The sequence below is a fragment of the Phocoena phocoena genome, chromosome X (assembly GCF_963924675.1).
Source record: "Phocoena phocoena chromosome X, mPhoPho1.1, whole genome shotgun sequence".
Lineage (NCBI taxonomy): Eukaryota > Metazoa > Chordata > Mammalia > Artiodactyla > Phocoenidae > Phocoena > Phocoena phocoena.
Genome location: NC_089240.1, coordinates 24,348,277 through 24,364,284, shown reverse-complemented (window position 1 = coordinate 24,364,284; position 16,008 = coordinate 24,348,277).

Sequence of the window (16,008 nt, the reverse complement as noted above, 5' to 3'; positions counted from 1 at the left end):
CATACAATGGGAAATTGCACTGCTGACTTCTATTTTTCATTCCCCCCTTATGTTCATGCCCATTACCATGAGACCTTGCAGTTCCTCTTACTAAAGATGCATAGTCTATTTTCCCACTCCTTGAATCTGTACTGATTTTCTGACTTGCTTCAGCCCATAGTATATGGTGAAAGTGATTGTGTACCAGTCCTGAGGTTAAGTCTCTAGAGCCTTTGCATATTTCCATTTGCTCTCTTTTGTACCTTAGCCATTGCCATAAGAATATGCCTGGATTAACCTTCTCGATGTTGAGAGACATGTAGACTATGCCTAGTTCCTCCAGTCATCCGAATTGGGAAGAGTTTAGATCAACTGATAGCCAATTGATCCTCAGACAAGGTCAGCAGGTAACTCCAGACATGTGAATAATGAACTCTTACCGTTGAAGGCTACTGAGATTTTGTGGTGTTTGTTATGAAGTGTTATTGTGGCAAAGAACTAACTGCTATTTATGTACGTACAGTGAATTAAGAAATCTAAACTTCTGCAGTTGTCTGGTCCAGCCTTCCCCAAACTTGGTCCAAATATCTGCTTCTTACCACCTCCAGCTGTCGTGGTTTGACTTAACCTTGCATGCTAGATTTACAGGTAATTTTTGCAATACTGTTCCTGGAACTCCCTGGGACAAAATGCTTTCCCTTCAGAGTCAGATTGATGTCAGCTGATTACCATTCTAGAGAATGGGCTGTTTTAAACTCATGAAAGGCATGACAATACATCTAACTCAATATTATTTTGACATTCTCAGTAATCTAAAGATATCAGAACATAATTCATAAAGAAGCAACACAAGCCAAGTACCATGGAATAAGAAATTTCCTTACTTCAATTTACATCATGAGAAATATCTCATATTGTGAAGATCTCCTGGCCTATCATTCTGTTGAGAGGCAAATTGGGATTTGGCTATAATTTTTTAGCTAACTTTAAAGATATGTAATAATTTTTAAACTCACTCATCCATGACTTAGCTTTCATCCATTTGGCTTTTATTTCTTGGTATTCTTATAGTCAAAGCTACTGAACTGAAATCTGTCTTCTTTCTGAATAATACTTTTCAAATTATAACAATGACATTTTTTGAATAGTACCTTATGAAGCAGACAGAAATGCATTTTATCCAGCTTTTACCTTACATTCAGAGAGACATCTATTTTCTAATTAAACTCTACATTTATCTTTTCTAGGATTGATGGAGCCCATCATTGCAGATTGAATATTTATTATAAAATTGTATCAATTTCTACAGTTTTTACTGCACCAAGTACAGGGCACTACAGAGAAGTATGTTTTGATGATAATTTAAATCCCCTTGTTCTTTTTCCTTAAATTTGAATTACTTGCTAAATAGTATGCTAATTGCCTTAAAGAGTTCTTGCAGTTTCTAAAGGCACAGAACTTTCTTCTAAGCTGCAGTGAGAAAGCTAAGAAAATCAAGCTCATTGTTAGGCAATAATTCTCAGATTTGGCTGGTGTATAGCAACCCTCAGGTGTCTAAAAGTTTAGATTCCATGACCTCACTTCCAGAGATTCTGATTTATTAGGTTTGGGGATAGGTTCAGGAATCTGCATTTGCAACCATAACATAAATAGTTATTCTTAAGGTATTGATACAGCTGTTCCAGGATCCACACTTTAAAAATTACTGGTATATTTCAAGTAGCTATTTGGAATACCACATTTTATAACAGAATAATCACATACTTAAAGATCAAATCATCTTCTTAATAATATAGCATAGTACCTTATATAATATAACCTAAATAATATAAATGAGATCCTCAGTAGTTTTAGTAAGCTACACTGGGAGACCCTGAGAGGGCTGGGAAAGTGATGCAATTCATAATATATTTCCAGCTGTATGTTTCTCAGAGAAGATATGCCCAATGAGGTAATATATGTGAAACCACTTTTAAGTTGTAAAGTACCCTACAAATATAAGAAACATTCTTTTGAATGTGTAGAACAGAACCTTAGAAGTAATTTCTTTATCATTCAAATTTTTGATCTGTGGGTGCTGTTGGTGTGGGTAAGGCACAGGTGGTGCTGATACACGTAAGGTATTAAACGACAGTAATTTGAGAACTATAACAGAATGCCTTTCTAAGTTATGTGTTAGGATGGATCTAAGGTAGCTGAGAAATGATGACTAGCCCGAGGCATTTGCTTCCAAAAGATTCTGAAAGCATCATACCAAATATTGTTGAGAATCCTTGATACCCAGATATCTATTGGGTGAAAAGGACTGAACTGTCTGTGAAGAACATCAAGAAACAAGGTTATAGCACATGAAAGGAAAATCTTCAGAAAGCAATGTCATATTAGGTGGCTATTATGATCCAATTTTGGGATGATGCACATGAAAATGCTTTGAACACTGCATAGTGCTACAAAAAATCGGTGCTGGCTATAATTGTGAATTATCAGGTTCAAAGACTTCACCTTAGCTTTGGACTACTTTCCTTTATAATGTTAGATAATGTCCAGCTGAGCCACCCTATCACTGATAGCTGCAGCATTCTGGGAAGTTTGCCCTTCCCGAATTATTTCCTTTTATTTATAGGGATGTGCCATTGTACCGTACTGTGGTTGACCCTCAGTATACCCTTCAAGTGTAAATTGCCTGAATATCCAATGTACTGTCATATCTCAGAGTAACAGGGATAAAGAGGCAATTATCTACACAGGGTCATGTCCCACCTTGTTTTTTTCTTGGGCCCATCCCCTTTTGGTCTGGGTAGAATAGAGTACGAGGTGAAATCAGAAAATTGGACCAAATGTTTTAAGTGCCTTCAAATTTTCTAATTCTCCAATTCTCCTAGCCAGAGTGCTCATTTAAAAAAATCTGAAACGAGGATCTTAACATTTCCCTTCCTTACATTGATGCTTAATGCCACCAGAGTGTTAGCTGAACCTTTAAAGTGACTGTAACAGAGAAAAGAAGCCTCACTGTATGGTGTGGCAAAATTGTTTCCTAAATCACATTTTATTATATGGTAGGATGTAGCCACAAGGTAAATGATGAAAAACTTATCACTAAAGGTGATTATAATAAAATTAGAGAAAATATTGCCAACGTAAAAGGGAAGGCTACAAAAATATGTGTGATAGACTGGATTATCCAGCATCTATTTTAAAACTTTAACTCATGAAGTAAATAGGAACAATGTGCACTTGGTATAAGTACATGGCATAGGCTTAAACTATGCCACTCAGTATATGAAAACTGGACTCCAATTTTGCTCCCTCAATTTTCCTGTACTTTCATTCACTCAATAGACATTCATTTAGTGTCTATATTGTGGCACTCAGTAGTAGGTGCTAGACATGTAGCTGAGAACAAGACACTAGCAGGTGGCACTGATATGAGGAACTGCTTTCATAAACATTATTTTGTATCTGGTGCTAAAGAATAACAGTGGTAGTTGCGGAGATAAGCACTGGTAACACCAGAATTTGGTGTATGACTGTGTGGTACCCAGGGTTGTAGCAGCGATGTTCATATAAACACTGGCTCTGAGGCTTGGGCATGTGTCTTGCAGCTTTCTATGGCATATAAGCAAACAGGGCACAGCAGAGGTTTGAAAGGTGCTTGTTCATTGGAGCTTGTCTTCTTCTGCACTTTGCAACCCCAAGTCAACCACATGAAGAAACTGAGGCTAGTCTCTTGGAAGATGGAAACCATGTGGAGAAGCATGTTGCAGAAGTGAGCCATCCCAGCTAAGCCTCGCTACTTGAACTAGCCTGACAACCCACAGACATATGAGTGAAGACCATCCGGTTTCAGTTTCAACAGAGCCTCTAGCTGATTGCAGAGATCAGGTGAGCCAGCCTGGACCAGAACTGCCCAGCAGGTCCATAGACTTGTGAGAAACAGTAAATGCTTGTTGTTTTAAAACACTAAGTTTTGGTTGGTTGTACATCCAAAAGTAACTGATAGAGGATATCCACATACATAAGAATGAAGCTGAACCCTGAATTCACACCATATACAAAAATTAACTCCAAATGGATCAAAGACCTAAATGTAAGAGCTAAAACTATAAAACTTTTGGAAGGAAAGATAGGACTAAATCTTTGTGTCCTTGGATTAGGCAGTGACTCCTTAGATACAACATCAAGAGCACAAGCAACAAAAGGAAAAATAGATGAACTGGGCATCCCTGGTATAAGGAGAAATGCTTTGGGTGACGGTCATTACTGCACGATCTAGCCCAGCCACTTAGTGTTTATGTGACGCTGGGAAAGTCACTTACCTCACTAAACTTAATTTTCATTATCTGTAAAATACAAATACTATTTATATCGTAAGGTTCTTGTAAAGATTAATGATTATATTTTAAAATCTTTATATGTATTTAGGCTTATAACACTGCCTATAAGAAAACCACATTTTTGTTTCATACTTTCTGCTTGGCCTACATTCTTCATAAGTTATATAAATATCTACTACCTGGTATTATCTTCAGAATTGAAGTCAAAGCTACTCTGTTTATAGTTATTATTATAATAGTTATATTTATAGTTATTTTAAGGTATTATTTATAGTTTCCTAAAATGGCTGTGCCAGGATATTTTTTTTTTTTTTAATTTGGCTGCGCCGGGTCTTAGTTGCAGCATGTGAGAACTTCTTTGAGGCATGCGGAATCTTTAGTTGTGGCATAAGGGAGCTACTTCCCTGACCAGGGATTGAGCCTGGGCCCCCTGCGTTGGGAGCATGGAGTCTTAACCACTGGACCACCAAGGAAGTCACTGTGCCAGGATAATTAAGAGTGTGGTTGTTGCCTGAGTTAGGATATATCTGTGAATCGATAATACTAAGCAAGATCATACCAAAAGCACCTATGTTTGTAAATATGGGTATAATGTGTAATTCATATGTATTACATGAGTAATATGTAAATATCATAAAATAAGAACTATTGATTTCCTTCCAGTATCTTATTTACTTTGCTAATTAATTTGTGAAATCAATTAGGATCAGAAATTAATATCAATTTCTATATCAATAGCAGCAAACCCATTCAATTCATTACTGTGAGAAGTAACTTAAGCCTACATTTTAAAGACTGTGTTTTCTATGTTAGAGTGAATTAAAGGGAGATGCTGTTTAAAAGAGCTGAATGGAAAAGGTCACTTTCTGAAAGCACAAAGTCGGTTGAGGTAAAGAGGAGCCAGATATCTCTGATAGCTTCAAAAGAAGCAAAGCAGTCAGAAAATTCCTACCCATAGATTAAATATAGTACTTGGCCCTTGGAAAGGGATGCTTGCAGGAGCAAACGATAAAACCATATAGAGATGGATAACTCAAGGAACTTCATTTAGCACATGAATTGGTGGAAGATGTTGAGTGACATATTACATTTTTATGTCCCTATTCTCTTGATTGAACAAATTAGTGATTGAAATTAGAATTTGGTGAGAGTAAGAGAGGAAGTTTGGGATAAATACATTTTCTTGCCTTAGGATTTGGGTCAGTTTCACTTGGATGCAACAGTGTATGTTCTCTTAAACATGAACTATCTCAAGGAGAGACAGCATAAGAATTGTTGCTAATTTAATTGGACATTTGACACCTTGCTGGGTCCAGGTTCTGATGCTTTCCTCTCAAGCATCTGGGCCAGCAGATGATGTGAGAGTTGGAGCAAGAAAAGTCTCTAATGAATTGCAGGTATGAGGGGAAGATTGGCCTAATTCTAAGTTAAAACAAGTATCCACTTACAATAGAGACAGCTTACTGAAAGATACTCTAGCATTTACTAGTGATTCACACTCTTTAAATTGGTATATCTATCAAAAATATTCCTGAATATTGAATTTTATTTTAAGATTTAATTACTTAGAAAAAAGAAAAAGTAAAAGCCTCGGAGGTCCTATTGGGTCTGCTAAGTCTTTACTATTTGAGGAAAGCAGTGACACTTAGAGGCAGTGGCCTTGAATTTCAGAAGCAAGGCCCCTAAGTCTCTCAGGGAGGTCTGCTAGAGATTTAACAATTTGGATGGAACCTACCTGGAATAAGAATGAAAGAGGAACACCATGAGCACATTGGAATCACATAATACTGTTATTTTTCACACAGAATAGTTTAGTACAAGCAGGTCTTTCTTGGCTCCTATTTAGTACAAGCAAGCAGGTCTTTCAACCAGACACTCTGGTTGAATTGCCATGGTCACCAAAGACTCCCATTTTAAAGACTGTTCCTCTGCAAAGAGGCATGACGCTACCCCTAAAGAGAATATTCTAGCAAGGTTTTGGTACATTCAATAGTGAGTGCCCAGTGAATTGCAGAAACCATTTGTAAAGTGGTTAGAATACTGTAGCTCTAATATTGGGAGAGATTAGACACTTCTTATCTGGCACTGACATCCAAACCTCTTAATCGGCCACTAGTGAGTCATAGTAAATTTTACAATTGTTGCATGAAAGGTTAAACATAATGGGTTATAGTGTAACTTCTTTTTATCCACTACAGTAGCTTCTACTATGACTTCAGTTATAGCAGAGTCTTTTAAGCTCATCATCTCAGCTCTTACTTAGTGTTTCAATGGGTAATTTCAAGTCGTTATGAATAAAAATGTTAATGTGTCTAATAAAATTTTCTTGAAGAAAAAATATTACCTGGGAGGGTCACAGTGCAATTAACTAAATATGCCTAGTCAGTACATAGTTAATTTTAGTACTTTTATTTATGAAGAATCTTTCTCTCAGGAACACAAAGTTTTTTGGAAGCTGAACCCTGCTGTGCTTCTCTCATTGTCCTTGGTGTTGTGATTCTGACCATGTGAACCCCTTGGATAGGACTGATTACTGGGGTTGTCATTTGTTGTTCATAGCATTTGTAGGTTGCTCTGGACTTTTAGTCAAAAAGAGTTGCTTGGTTGTTGTCTTTATCAGCTGAGATAGCTAATGCTGCTTCAGAGAGTCAAGAATTATTATTCTTCAGCTCTGTAGAACATTGTACTGAGTATTTTAATAATTGTCAAAGACAAAATGTCTGTTCTCCGTTGTCTTATGATTTAATTTAGAGGCAAAATGCAGACTAGAGGCTTACTCTTAGTTGTGTGTCCTCAAAAGTTTCTAGCTCAGGAACCCACACCTTGAGTTTGGGGCCCACCCTGTGGAAATGATATCATATAATACAAATATAGTTATCTAAACAACTACACAGTAGACTCTGTGGGGTAGGGTAGGAGAAGTTATGGAAAAGGACCCTACAGACCAGAGAGTCTGCCGTGTATAGTAGTCGTGGTCCTTTATCATATGAAAATGTATCACCTTCACCCATAAGAAGTGACATAGTGAAATACAAATTCAAATTATAAGAGGTCTTTTTCTAATTTATCAGCTTGGCAAAGATAAAATGGTTTGATTTGTGTTGGCAAGTGTGTAGGTAATCAGGCACCCCTTTACATTGCTCATAGTAAGTTAAATTGTGTAATTTTTATTCAAGAAATTTAGAAAGAGCTATCAAAACAAAATGCAAGGACTTTGAAATGAGTAATATCCCTTCTAGGAATATATTCTATAGATATTTGCAAAAACATATACAATGATAGGCATTGCAGCATTGATTAAAATGATAAAACAGCAGAAACAACTAAATGTCCAACAATAGAGCATTTATTAAATAAATTATTGTGTATCCGTTTTATGTAACAGTATAAAGTTGTATTAAGTGAAACGAGGCAACCCTGTGTACTGACATGTAATACTCCCTGAGATATATCTTTAAGTGGGAGAAGGGGCCAAGGTATAGAACTGTGCGTATAGAATGATGCCATAGCATTAAAGTATTTATTTGTGAGTATACTTATATTTGCATAGAATTTCTCTGGATGAATACACAAGTAATGAGTAACAAGTCTTGTATCCAGAGGGGAACTCTGTGCCTGGGGAATAAAAGGGATTGGTTTATTGTTCAGCAAATATTCACTCCCATGCCCTCTCCCCTTTAAGATAGAGTATAATTTCCTGCCCTAGTGACTAGGTATTGGAAACATGACTTGCTTTGGCAATAGAATATAGCAGATACGATACAAGCATGGGCAGTTCTGGCTTAGTCATATGCTTCTGTGATTGCCATGAGAATAACATAACCCAGGTAGCCACTGTCTCTTCAGCCTGTGACTCTGAATGACATGTGTGGATCATCTCCAAACTTGATTCAAAGCCTAGCACCAAGGCCACACAGCCCACAGTCTGAAGTAGAGGTGCCCCTGCCAATTTGTAGGCTTGTAAGTGAGAGAAATCAGTGCTTGTTAATGTAAGTCACTAAGTTCTGGGGTTGTGTGTTATACAGCATTATTGCATCAATACCCAATTTATATAGCTGTAGACTTACTTGTTATGTATAGCCTTTTGTACTTTTTAAATGGTATATAGTGTACATGTATTACCCATTCAAAAAGTACATTAAAGTAATTTGTTAACCTCTATCTCCTCAAAACCAACCCAAAAAAATACACACAAAACAAGAAATAGCTTTAGATTGAACAATGCTGAAGCTCATGCCTCAGTCATATTTGAACTCCTCGACTGAAATGGTTATTTGTGGTTTGAGATTCCTCCTTTCCTCCTTAATCTGGCAAGCCACTGAGGCACCAGTTAGTCTTATAAAGAAAACGTACTAAAGTGGAAAGAAATAAAGTGTTGGAACACAATGAAAGACTAATTACTTTGTCTAGGAGAAGAAGATATTGATGGATGTTCTAATTGATTTTAAATATATTTTTTAGTGTTTGCTGACCTAATTTGGTTATACCCGAATAGAAGCAGAGAGACTTCAACAGCATTTTGTTTGAATTCTTTATTTAGAAGATGGTAGACAAATGACTTTGTTTTGAGATTATTACGTGTCACTGAACCTGAAATTGTAACTCAGTTGTTCTGTAAAGCCAGACTGAAGATGATTTACCAAAGTGTGTTTTTGGAGAGGTCTCTATTGACTATGGGCATTTGTGATAACCAGATCCTCATTGAGAAAGCTGGTCATCTATCTACTCCATGGTTTATTGAATGAAAGTTGGGATCAACAAAGTGAGAAATCCAAAAAAAGTATTCTGTCCGGTATGAATATTTTATATGAGAAAGTGACTGTAAGTATCAGATCAATGCTCTTAGGGTCTGATTGTGTGACATACAGAGAGACACAGAGTTGGCAGTGGGGACAAAATGTATGAATCTCTGAGACAGAAGATGCCATGACGTAGAACAAATAGTAGAGGGGTGTTTTGGGGAGTGGAGAGAGCAGAAGTAGCATTAGCAGGAGCTGGATCAGCATTCATGGCAGATCACTAGACTGGGGAGTGTTGTAGGCCTGCTGGGGAGTAGCCAAAAGGTGTCCCAGGCTCTGAATTTGCCTTGAATTCTTGAAGTCCAAAGGCTTCTGTTCCCTTTAGGCCTGTTTCTGAGATGGCATCTGTTTTTCCTGTTTTCCCTGCACATTCTTTTTTTTTTTCCTCAACATCTTTATTAGAGTATAATTGTTCTACAATGGTGCATTAGCTTCTGCTGTATAACAAAGTGAATCAGCCATACGTATAAACATATCCCCACATCCCTTCCCTCTTGCGCCTCCCTCCCACCCTCCCTATCCCACCCCTCTAGGTGGACACAGAGCACCGAGTTGATCTCCCTGTGCTATGCAGCTGCTTCCCACTAGCTAGCTATTTTACGTTTGGTAGTGTATATATGTCCATGCCACTCTCTCACTTCGTCCCAGCTTACCCTTCCCCCTCCCCATGTCCTCAAGTCCATTCTCTAGTAGGTCTGCATCTTTATTCCTGTCCTGCCCCTAAGTTCTTCAGAACCATTTGTTTTTTTAGATTCCGTATATATTTGTTAGCATACGGTATTTGTTTTTCTCGTTCTGACTTATTTCACTCTGTATGACAGACTCTAGGTCCATCCACCTCACTACAAATAACTCAATTTCATTTCTTTTTATGGCTGAGTAATATTCCAATGTATATGTGTGCCACATCTTCTTTATCTATTCATCTGTCGATGGACACTTAGGTTGCTTCCATGTCCTGGCTATTGTAAATAGCTCTGCACATTCTTACAGATACATGAGCATATCTCTGTTCTTGCAATAATGTGAAAACGTCCAACTGACCTCACGGTCAACCTCAAAGCCTCTAGTTATCACCAGATAGAGAAAAACTATTTTGTAGCAACTGATTATATCACTAAGCCCAGAAATGGCACTTTAATTGTAATAAATCAAGACTCCAAGGATGACTTCATGGAAATGTGTTGCCACTATTGGAAAGGAAAAAACCCTCAAATATATAGCCCTATAATTGATTTTCTTTTTAGTGTGTTACTTGTATATTCATATAACCATGAAGATAATAATTCTGAATAATTTAAAGTCTTACTACCCGAGGATAATAAGCTTTTGGAATGATTAAATGACACTGAGCGTGAAAATTAGAGGATTCTGTTTATCTAGTTATTATCATAATACACAAATTCTATTCTAATTTCTCTGTCTATGAAACAGGCATAATAGTTATAGTTGTCTATTAGTGGACACAAATTAAATTATTTAAAATGGAATGGATATTATCCCAACTCTATACTTGTAAATATTAAATATCCAATATCCTCCTACCACATCCTCCTTCTAAAGTCATTGATATCGCCATAAAATTTTCAGTACAAATGAGGCTTCAACTAACACTAATAGAATGAGGATTAATGAGGTCAATTTGCACTGACCATCTTCAAACTGATAAATGTCAAAAATCTTCTTCTGTTCACTAGTCCACAAGGACCCACCTGCAATAAATGCTCTAAAAGCTGTAAGCAAGTAGTTTCTGAAAAGTATTTGGCTGTATTCCTATTCATCAAAACACTGAGCTCATAATACCATGGAACAATTAGTCAGACTACGAGTTAACTAAGAAGCTTTACTTCTACATTACTGTGTTTAGTTCCCGAAATCAGCTCTAAAAGAGTGAGACACCTACCCTGGGTCCAAGAATAAATGGGCCCTTGGACTTTTTTCTCCTCACGAGGCATCTACAACTTAAGCAATAATCTCAGCTACTTCACTTTAGCATACGGTATTTGTTATAGTTCCAAAGTCTACTTCACTTTAAATCTCTAGTTGCATCATTTTTGTCTTAAGAACAAAAGCATCATTTGAAAGTATGTAATGGATAATTAATAGGTTAGCCCATGATTATGATATAGTTATGGAAAAATGTGAAACACCAGGGAATGATTTCGAAGCATTTGTTTTTTACGTTAAATGTTTTTTATGATTCAACACTTCTATATACAGAAAAAAGTTTCTGTTGATAAATTCTATTTCTAGAAGGAGAAGGTAATATTAAACGTGTAATTCTTCATAAATATTTGAAATATAGGACTAGTTTGCTATTTTATGTTCCATAATAGGTTTTTGCAGTTTTATATCATAATTATGGTATACATAAACTGACATTAACTTTTTCAAACATTAATGGATCCCAACCAACCAAATGGAAGGAGAGGTGTATCAGAAGCTTTCTGGGTGGCAGAAAAAATGAATATAGGCTTTTGCAATGGAAAATTCAGAGAGCTGCATTAATTACTTGCACTCCCCCGAATAAGTTTTGACCTCATAGAGTTTATAAGATCAAAGTTATATATTACTTCCTTTCTCATTTAAAAATAGCAGATGAAAAGTGGGTTTTCTGAAAAGAGCTGTAATGTGTTTTTGTTCTCCTAGGTTTATACGTGGGTCATAGAAATGTCCAAAATTGTAACTCAGTTACTGAAGGAGTATGTCTTACAGAGGTGACCTGTTTGGAAGTGGGATGAGAAAGGATGCCTGGCAGTTGCCCTCAGGGTGGAGAGAGGCTTGCTCAGAGAAACTGAGTTCTAGAGAAGAGTCTGTGTTGCATAGAACTTGTTTGGGGCTGCATTCAGAGTGTTGCTTTGCAGGACTTTTCCAAAGGGGAATTAATTTCCCTGTCTCTTTTCCTACTTGGTCATCTCAAGTGAAAATACCCCCAGCTTCCTACACTGACCCCTACTTACTTATACATCTTCATTTCTTTCTTTCCTCCTTGGTTCAAAAGATGAGCTGTTTCTTCACCAGTGCCCTAGAATCTAGATAGAATCCTAACCTCTCTCCTCTGAGATATTGATCTACAATCACCCTTTTCTCTAACATACAATATATTTATTACATTATATTAATATATAATACATTTAATCTCTCTATTAGCTCTTTACTTTCTCATCATATGTGGCAGACACTATTGGCTGATAAAACTCTCAACAAGTTGTGTATAGAAGGAGAATACTTGAGCATAGCCAAGTGACCTTGATTTCCCTTTCTTTTTTGCTGGTTTTGCTATTCCTCCATGTTAAAGACCCAGAGTGCCCAGATATCCTATTTCCCAGCCTCTCACATGGTGGAGGGAAAGACTGATGAAAACGCTGCCGAGGCTTTTGCAAAAGACATTCCTCACTGATAAGACGGTGGCACGTGAGGAACAATTCCCCTTCCTTCCCTTTCTCCCTGCTTTGGAAGCTGACTAGTGATGATGTGAGGCTTGGAGCTGCAATAGCCATCTTGCAATCATGATGGAAAAACATGGAGGGCACACCGAGGAATGGTATCTGGGAACCACTGAAAGATCCTGGGGACCGTGATGAGAGAAGACTAATAAAATCAGAAATGAGGGCTTCCCGTGATGAGAGAAGGGCTTCCCGTGATGAGAGAAGACTAATAAAATCAGAAATGAAGGCAGTGGTTGAGAGTCCTCCTGCCGATGCAGGGGACACGGGTTCACGCCCCGGTCCGGGAAGATCCCACGTGCCGTGGAGCGGCTGGGCCCGTGAGCCATGGCCGCTGAGCCTGTGCGTCCGGAGCCTGTGCTCCGCAACGGGAGAGGCCACAACAGTGAGAGGCCCGCGTACCGCAAAAAAAAAAAAAAAAAAAAAAAAAAAAAAATCAGAAACAAAAGAGGAGACATTATAATTCATACAACAGAAATACAAAGGATTGTGTGAACTATTATATGCAACAAATTGAATAACCTAGAAGAATTGGATAAATTCCTAGAAACATACAACCTCTCAAGACTGTATCATGAAGAAATATAAATTTTGAGCAGACCAATAACAAGTAAGCAGGTTGAATCAATAATCAAAAACCTCACCCCAAAGAAAAGCCCAGGAGCAGATGTTTTACTGGTGAATTCTACCAAACATTTAAAAAAGAGGTAACACTAATTCTTCTAAAACCCTATCAAAAATTTGAAGAGGAAGGAATATTACCAAACTCATTTTATGAGGCCATGTTTTCCTGATACCAAAGCCGGATAAGGACACCACCAGAAAAGAAAACCACAGGCCAATATCCCTGATGAATATAGATGCAAACTTCTTAACAAAATACTAGCAAACTGAATTCAGCAGCACATTAAAAGGATCATACACCATTATCAGGTGGAATTTATCCCTGGGATGCAAGGATGATTCAGCATATGCAAATCAATAAATGTGATACATCATATTAAGAGAATGAAGAGTAAAAGTCATATGATCATCACAGGAGATGTAGAAAAAACATTTGACCAAATTCAACATCCTTTCATGATAAAATGCTCAACAAATTGGGTATAGAAGGAGAATACTTGAGCATAACAAAGGCCTTATATGACAAAGCCATGGCTGACATCATACACCATGGTGAAAGGCTGAAAGCCTTCCCATTAAGGTCAGGAACAAGACAAGGGTGTCCACTCACCACTCCTATCCAACATAGTAATGGAAGTCCTAGACAGAGCAATTAGGCATGCAGAAGAAATAAAAGGCATCCAAATTGGCAAGGAAGAAGTAAAATTTTCTCTGTTTGCAGATGATGTGACATTATACATAGGAAATCCTAAAGACCTGACAAAAAACTGTTAGAATAAACAAATTCAGTAAAGTTTGCAGGATACAAAAATCAACACACAAAAATCAGTTGCAGTTTATACACTAACAATGACCTATCTGAAAAAGGAATAAAGAAAATAATCCTATTTATAGTAGCATCAAAAACAATAAAATACTTAGAATAAATTTAACCTAGGAGGTAAAGGTCTGTACACTGAAAATGACTAGACGTTGATGCAATCAATCAAAGAAGACACACAAAAAATGGAAAGATATCCCAAGTTTATGCAGTGGAAGAATTATTATTGTTAAAGCATGCATACTAACCAAAGCCATATATAGATTCAATGCAACTCCCATCAAAATTCCACTGGCAATTTTCACAGAAATAGAAAAAAAATCTCAAATTTGTGTGGAGCCACAAAAGACCTTGAATAGCCAAAGCAATCCTGAGGGGGAAAAACAAAGATGGAGGCATTACACTTCCTGATTTCAAAATATACTTACAAAGCTATAGTAATCAAAATAATATGGTACTGGCATGAAAACATAAATAGACCAATGGGACTGAATTGAGAGCCCAGAAATAAGCTAATGCTTATACGGTCAACTAGAATTTGACAAGGGGGCCAGGAATACTCAATGGGGAAAGGAGGACAAAGTGGATATCCACATGCAAAAGAATGAAATTGGACCCCTATCTTACACTGTCACTAAAATTAACTCAAATGGATTAAAGTCTTAAATATAAGATCTGAAACTGTAAAACTACTAGAAGAAAACATAGGGAAAAATCTCCTTGACACTGGTCTTAGCAATGATTTGTTAGATATGACACCAAAAGCTCAATCAAGAAAGGGAACAATAAACAAGTGGGACTACTTCAAACTAAAAACACTTTGCACAGAAAAATAAAGGATGAACAGAATGAAAAGGCAGCCATGGAATGAGAGAAGATATTTGCAAACCATGTATCTGATAAAGGGTTGATATACAAAATGTATAAGGAAATCATACAATTCTGTAGTGAAAAAACCCAAACAAACCAATTAGAAACTCAGTAGAAACTTCCCAAAGAAGACATACAAATGACCAACAGGTACATGAAAAGATGCTGTACATCAGTAATCATCAGGGAAAAGCAAGTCAAAACCACAATTAGATATCACTTCACACCTGTTAGAATGGCCTTTATCAAAAAGGCAAGAGATAACAAGTGTTGGCGAGGCTGTGGAGAAAAGGGAACCCTCCTGCACTGCTGGTGGGAATGTCAATTGGTGCAGCAGTATCGAGCTTCCTCAAAAAATTAAAAGTAGAATCACCATATGATCCAGCAATCACACTTTGGGGTATGTATCTGAAGGAAATGGAATCACTATCTCGAAGAGATATCTTCACCCACATGATCTTTGCTGCATTATTCACAATAGCTGAGATATGGAAACAGCCTGTGTTCATCGACGGATGAATGGATAAAGACAATGTGTCTCACACACACACACACACACACACACACATACACACACAGTGGAATATTATTCAGCCATAAAAAGGAAATCCTGCCTTTTGTGACAACATGGGTGTTACTTGAAGGCATTATGCTAACTGAAAACAAGTCAGACAGAGAAAGACAAATACTGTATGTTCTCCCTTATATGCGGAATCTAGAAACCCCAACTCAGAGAAAGAGAGGTTAGAAGATTAGTTGCCAGTGGCTGGGGGCTGGGGGAGATGGGAAGATGTTGGTCAAGGGCACAAACTTTCAGCTATCAGATGAGTAAGTTCTGGGGATCTCTTGTACAGCATGGTGACTATGATTAAAAATACTTCATTATATACTTGAAAGTTGTCATTTATCCCACCAAAAATGTGATGAGGGGATGAGGTGTTAACTAACCTTATTGTAGTCATCATTTTGTAATACATATGTGTGTATCAAATCATCACATTGTAAATGTTAAACTTACATATATGTCAATAATATCTCAAAGCTGGGGAAAGTTTTTTAAATTAATATAACTATTTCAACAAATTTTAAATGAACAAGTTTTCACTTAAATTTAACTTTTTAATCACTGAGAGAAA